The 6,801-nt window shown below is 39.3% G+C and overlaps 1 pseudogene; it reads left to right on the top strand.

Moving 5' to 3' along the window:
• The first annotated feature begins 304 nt into the window (after nt 1-304).
• On the top strand, nt 305-1,789 carry LOC100665102 (vomeronasal type-1 receptor 4-like; annotated as a pseudogene).
• Nucleotides 1,790-6,801: the final 5,012 nt, after the last annotated feature.

Below are 6,801 nucleotides of genomic sequence, written 5' to 3'. Positions count from 1 at the left end.
GAGTTTTTATAATAGTGGTCTCATACAACATTTGTCATTTTGTGATTGACTTATTTCAGTCAGCATAATGCCCTCCAGATTTATCCATGTTGTGAGATGTTTCACAGATTCATCAGTGTTCTTTAATGTTTTGTAGTATGCATTGTGTGTATGTAACATAGTTTGTTATCCACTCATCTGTTGATGGGCACTTAGGTTGTTTCCATCTTCTTGCTACTATGAGTAATGCTGCAAAGAACATGAGTGTGGATATGTCTATTCGTGTGACAGATCTTATTTTTCTAGGATATATTCCTAGGAATGTGGTTGCTGGATCTTACGGTATTTCTATTTCTAGATTTTTAAGGAAGCACCATATCATTTTCCAAAATGGTAATGCCATTTTGGATTCCCACCAGCAGTGCATCAGAGTCCCAATCTTCCCATAGCCTCTCCAAAATTTGTTATTTTCTGGGTTTGTGTGTGTGTGTGTATATGTATGCCAGTTATGTCAGGGTGAGATAGTATCTCATTGTGGTTTTTGTTTGCATTTCTGTAATGACTAGTGATCACGAGCATTTCCTCATGTGTCTGGTAGCTCCCTGAATGTCTTCTTCGGTGACATATCTGTTCATATCCTTTGTCCATTTTTAATTGGATATTTGTCTTTTTGTTGTAGAGGTGTTAAGATTTTCCTGTACCTTGGAAACCTCTTAATGAAAAAAAAGCTCTAAGTCAATGTTCCTAAGTGGGAATAAAGGGTAGGTGGAGAATAGTGGATTTCAATTGACATAATACATGTGGCCCATGTCTCACTTTCCCATGCAGGACCCTCTGATTCTGAAGATAAATATCAGTCATTGAGAAATGATGGAATGGCCTCCAGTGATTTCACAATAGGAATGATCTTCTTATCACAGACTACAGTTGGTATTGTGGGGAATTTCTTTCTTCTTTGCCATTATATCTCCTTTTATTTCACTGGGTGGAGGTTAAGGTCCACAGACTTGATTCTCAGGCACCTGACTGTAGCCAACTCCATGGTCATCCTGTCTAGAGGAATCCCAGGGACCATGGCAGCTTTTGGGTGGACAAATTTCCTCAATGATTGTGGATGCAAACTTGTTTTCTATGTTCAGAGAGTGGGCAGAGGTGTGTCCATTGGCAGCACCTGCCTCTTGAGTATCTTCCAGGCCATCACCATCAGCCCCAGGAATTCCAGGTGGGCAGAGCTTAAGGTGAAAGTTCCCAAGTACATTGGCTTCTCCAATATTCTCTGCTGGATGCTGCACATGCTGGTAAATATCATTTTTCCTATGTATGTGACTAAAAATTCGGGCAATAAAACCATCACAAACAAAGCTATGGATACTGTTCTGTGCGTCATGACAAAACCGCAGACTCAATGTACACTTTATTGTTGTCATTCCCTGGTGTTGTGTCTTTGGGACTCATGCTCTGGTTCAGCAGCTTCATGGTTTACATCCTGCAGAGACACAAGCAGCAGACCCAACACATTCATAGGAACAAGGTCACTCCCAGACCCTCTCCTGAGACCAGAGCCACCTAAAACATCCTTGTCCTGGTGAGCACATTTGTGTCTTTGTACACCCTCTCCTCCATCTTGAACATTTTGATGTCTCTTTTTAATTATCCCAGTTGGTGGTTGTTGAACAGGAGTGCACTAACTGCTATGTGTTTCCCAACAGTCAGCCCCTTTGTCCTCATGAGCCATGACACCAGCGTTTCCAGGCTCTGCTTTGCTTGGATAAGGAAGACAAAATCCCCTCATTTTATCAGAAATACCTAATTATATTTTTTGCCCAAGGTTCAGTTGTTTATTCATCACACAGAATCCAAGCACATATGAAGCAATTATATTACAAAAGAGTGGTGGTAAACACACACAAGCACGCATTTGGATATATATAAATGTGTGTGTGTGCATGTGTGTGTTTGTGTGGGCATGTATGCATAGTGGCCAGATTGTTTCTAATTCATTGAGCAATGTTGGAAAAGTGTCCAGTAAGAAATGTAAAAATCATACTAATTGCAACAATAATAAACTGCTTTACCACTAACCAAACCAACCAAACCAAACCAAACCAAACCAAACCAAACCAAACCCATTGCCACAGAATCGATTCCTACTCATGATGACCCTATTGACAGAGTAGAACTGTTCCATAGATTTTCCGAGGGTTGGCTGATGTATTTGAGCTACTGACTTTTTGGTTAGCAGCTAGGCTGTTAATCACTGCCCCACCAACTTTACCACTAAAGCCTTTTTTATCTGACATTTATACTGCCATGCTATCTGATCGGTTGGTTAAAATTACACAGGATACATTTTTCATTTTTATACATTAATCTTTCTGTTTTAGCTGTATTGTATTAGTTGAAAAATATATTGGATTGAATATGGTCAAGAAATATTTGACACTGACAGGATCAATTAGTATATTTATGTTCAGTGTTGTAATGGATATATTTTAGATTGGATTTATCAGCTTATTTTGTACTCTTCAGGATACCTGCTCTATTTTATTATTTTTTCATCTTCTGCTTTTTTTGACCCACTGCTTTTCTATGTTTTCAACTATTTTTTAAAATAATTCTATGTGTTACCCTTTTATTTGGAAGTTAAATATTAATTTTCTCTTAGATTTTAACCTAGCAATTACAGTATACTTTAAAAAAACTGATCACAGTGTCAAGATATTTAATACCTTTAACCTCCACCTTGAAAACATAGGAATCATATTATAACACTGATCTTTTCACCTTCTCTCAACCTAAAATAAAATTCTGGTATATAATTAAAATATTTAAATGCGTATATTAAATATTAAAGATACATTAAATTTACCTCCTTGTTCCCCATTGTAGTCACTGCTCTCAAGGGTAACATCTATTCTCATATCTAACAGCATAGATCATTTTCAATTCTTAGTGTCTTTAATATTAATGAAATTGTACAGTATGAAACCTTTTTAATTTTTTTTTAATTTCATGTATTATTTTGACTGTATCTGTACCTTGTGTGTATGTGGGGGGAGGGGGGTAGATATATGGATAATAAAACACTGGCCATTTCAATGTTCTTCATATGTACAACAGTTCAGGTATATTAAATACGTTCACCATGTTGTTCAACCATCACCTGAGCCATTCCCAAATTTTTCAAACTTCCTTAACAGAAGTTCAGTGTCCCGTAAGCATTTTGTCTTCCTTTACTCCCACTCAGCCCTGGTAACCACTAATAAACTTTGGTCTCTATCCTCTTACCTAGTGTAGATAGTTTTTATAATTGGGATCATACAATATGTTTCTGTTTGTCACTGACTTCTTTCACTCAGCATAATGGGCACTTTTTAAAAATTTTTCTTTTGATTAATACTTTATTTTGCTAATACTATCTTTTTGCTAAAATCTGCCATCAAAAAAGTTATGTTGCTTGTGTACACTGTGGGGAAGTAGAATTCTAGTGCGTGGTGCAAATGGTTTAAGCTCAACCGGTAACCTAAAGGTTGGTGGTTCAAGCCCACATAGTGGAACCATGGGAGAAAGCCGTGTTGATCTGCTTCCATAAAGATTACTGCCAAGAAAGGGGGGAAGGGTGGTGGCAGCAAAGTGAGGATGGCCAAACATGTTGAAGTTTACCCAAAAGCAACCAAGATGTTAGGAGAAATGCTTACAGGGTGTGAGTAGGAGTTAGGCATTAAACCCATTGCTGTCGAGCCGATTCTGACTCACATCGACCCCACAGGACAGTAGAACTGCCCTATTGGGTTTCCTAGGCTGTAATCTTTACAGAAGCAGACTACCACATCTTTCTCCTTCACAGTGGCTGATGGGTTCATACTGCCGACCTTTCAGTTACCAGCCAACAACTGAACCACTGTGCACCAGGACTCCTTTGAAACATAGTAGGAATATGATAATGCAAAAGTAGGGAAGGGTTAGATCATGAATGGCTTACTGGGCAACTGGTTTTTAAAAGAAGATGCACTAGTCATAATGATGAAAAAGAGTAGGACAGGAAACAGGCGAAAGTATACCCAAATTGCAAAGTCATCTTTCATTTGCTGCACCTAATTGAAATCTTCACAGTCAGATTCTTCTTCATTTTTATTGAATCCAGCTAATTTCCAGGAAACTCCATGTGTTGGTGTCCATCTGGACAGAATGGAAAGGAAGAATTTTGGAAAATATAACCAGTATCACAGAATAATTTGTGTATAAAATTGTTAAATAGGAATGGAATTTGTTGTGTAAACTTTCGCCTTAAACACAATATTATTTAAAAAAAAAGAAGGAAACCAGAGTCAAAGAAACAAACCGAGTTCTTTGTCCCACACATCCATTTACAGAGGCGAAGAGCTTAACTCAGAGAGGTTAGGGATCTGACCCCTGCCACAGAATATACACATTTTGGCAACTGGTTTTGATTAGTCTGACTTATTGATCCAATTGCAAAGAGTAGAGAAGGAACAAAAGTGAAGTTAATCTCATGCATTCTGTTCTGGTTGTTCTGTTTCCAGTATGCTAGATTCTCTGCCCCCCTTGCCTTCGCATCTTTGTTTTAGAGCAAATTTTGACCATTTGGTCTCATGTAGGTGATTTTTTAAAGGAGCTTATTACTCACCTGTGGTATCCTGTATGTTATGAGCCAATCTGTTATTCTGCTAATAGGTGACCTCAAGAGATAATTTGGCTTCAGGTTTAAAGAGTACCTCAGGGTGATAGCCTTGGGGAGTCCTCTAGTCTCAGCTGGTGTATAAATCTGGACCTTTTAAGAAGTCAATTTACATTTCATATATTTCTCCCATTCTATAAGGATCCATCTATTGTGGCCCTGATCAGAATGGTCAGTAATGGTAGCTAGGAACCATCTAGTTTTTCTGGTCTTAGGACAGGTGAGACCTTGGTTCCTGTAGATTATTAGAAGACTACCTTCTTCTCTTAGTCTTTGGCTTTCTTCTTTCTCTTTTGCTCCAGATGAGTAGAGACCAAAAACGTATCTTAGATGGCTGTTCACAAGTTTTTAAGACCCCAGGCACTACTCAACACATTTGGATGTAGAACATATACTTAATAAACTATATTATGCCAATTGACTGAGTTGTCCCGTGAGGCTATGATCCTAAGCCTTCAAATCCAGAGGACCAAACTTTCTGACACTGATTTCTGAAAATGACTTGAGCAATCAAGATACCTTTGTTTTCCAAAATAACCAGGCAAGTAAGGGCTACACAGGACCAGCACCTGGCCAAATGACTTCAGGAAAGCAAGGGTGGGGCCTAATGCAGTCATGCATATCCATTGATTAATCAATCGTAACCATGCCTTAAGGCCCCAGTCATGCATATTCACTGAGGTCCCGTTGACTAGGGAACCGAAGATGCTGGAGCAATCTCTCTGGGGCTTCCAGGATTGCTGAGAATATCCATACACGGAAGACAGAGTGGCAAGACCCTGGGGATAATAGGAGCCTCTTGGCAGGACCACTTCCAGACCTTTCCTGATGTGTTTCTTTACTTATATTCTTTCTAGTTATAATAAATGGGTAACTGTAAGTACAGGCAACAGTCTCTAAGGATTTTGTGATGCATTACAGAGAATTAACAAACACACAGAGCCAGCAGGAGCTGCCAGGACAGAGTCAATGTGTATAGACCCAGCAGCGTGTGGCTGGTGGTCGGGGAAAGGCTGCGTGGGCGCTCCATGAAGGAGGACAGAATCCTCAAAACTACCCTCTGAAGTTATCTTTGTGTTAAATAACAGACTGGCTCACAAAATAAAGAATATAACTAGTGAGGGCTATGCTCCATTAAAAAAATTATCTGTATGAGACAGTCAACAATTACTGTAAAAAAAAAATATGAGAAGGTAAGGGGCCATGGAAGCTAGATTAACAGAAACAGAAAAATTGGAACAGAAATAATGAGAATGTTCACGCCTCATGCAGAAAGTAACCACTGTCACTGAATACTTTGTTTAGAAATTGTTGAATGGAAATCTAAACTGCTATGTACACTTTCACCAAAACACAATTAAAATATTATTAAAAACAAACAAACAAAAGAACAATAGAGTCCTAGTTTGTGACTTAGTCCCAGAGGAATAGAGAGAAAGAGAGACAGAGCAGGAGAGGAGGACCAACTGACCTGAAGTACAGGGAGTTGTGCAGACTCCTGAGCCTATGGCTGTGACCCGATGACCTACCTTCAGGTGAGCAGGGATGTTGTGACCCAGCTGAGGATAGATGGGGATGAGGTCTGATCTAACTCTGGGTGATTAGGGTCAGAGAGAGTAAGTACCAAGAAGCGGCTGCCATCAAGAAAATGGAGATGTGGGAGGGTGAGGACTGGATCCACTTCCAGCTAGAAGTTGGTTTCGTGTTGATCATTGCCATGAAGTGACAAAGATAGAGTTTGCTCACTTTACCCCTTTCATAGGGCAGTTGGTGGTGATGTTGTTACAGATGACATGAAGTTCTGGGAAAAGTAGTAGATGATAACCCACAGAAAGAATGTATCAGAGATGGTACATCTTCTCTCTGTAAATCCACCTCGACCCTTGTGTCTTAGGCCTCAACTGGATTGTACCCAACAGAAATTCTATCCCTTCTGCCATTTTCCCAGATGAACTGGTCTTCCTTCTCAAATTACCCTTAATATTTGTGTGATGGTTAAGATTGTCTGTTAACTTGGCTGGGCCATGATTCTCAGTGTTTTGGCAGTTGTATAATGTTGTGATGATCACTTTCCCGTTGAGATTTGATATGTGATCATATCCCATGGTGGGATCTGCTGTGAG

Source organism: Loxodonta africana, chromosome 11, assembly GCF_030014295.1.
Source record: "Loxodonta africana isolate mLoxAfr1 chromosome 11, mLoxAfr1.hap2, whole genome shotgun sequence".
Classification (NCBI taxonomy): domain Eukaryota; kingdom Metazoa; phylum Chordata; class Mammalia; order Proboscidea; family Elephantidae; genus Loxodonta; species Loxodonta africana.
Note: the sequence above shows the minus strand (reverse complement) of the source record. Positions and strands in the feature narration are given on the sequence as shown.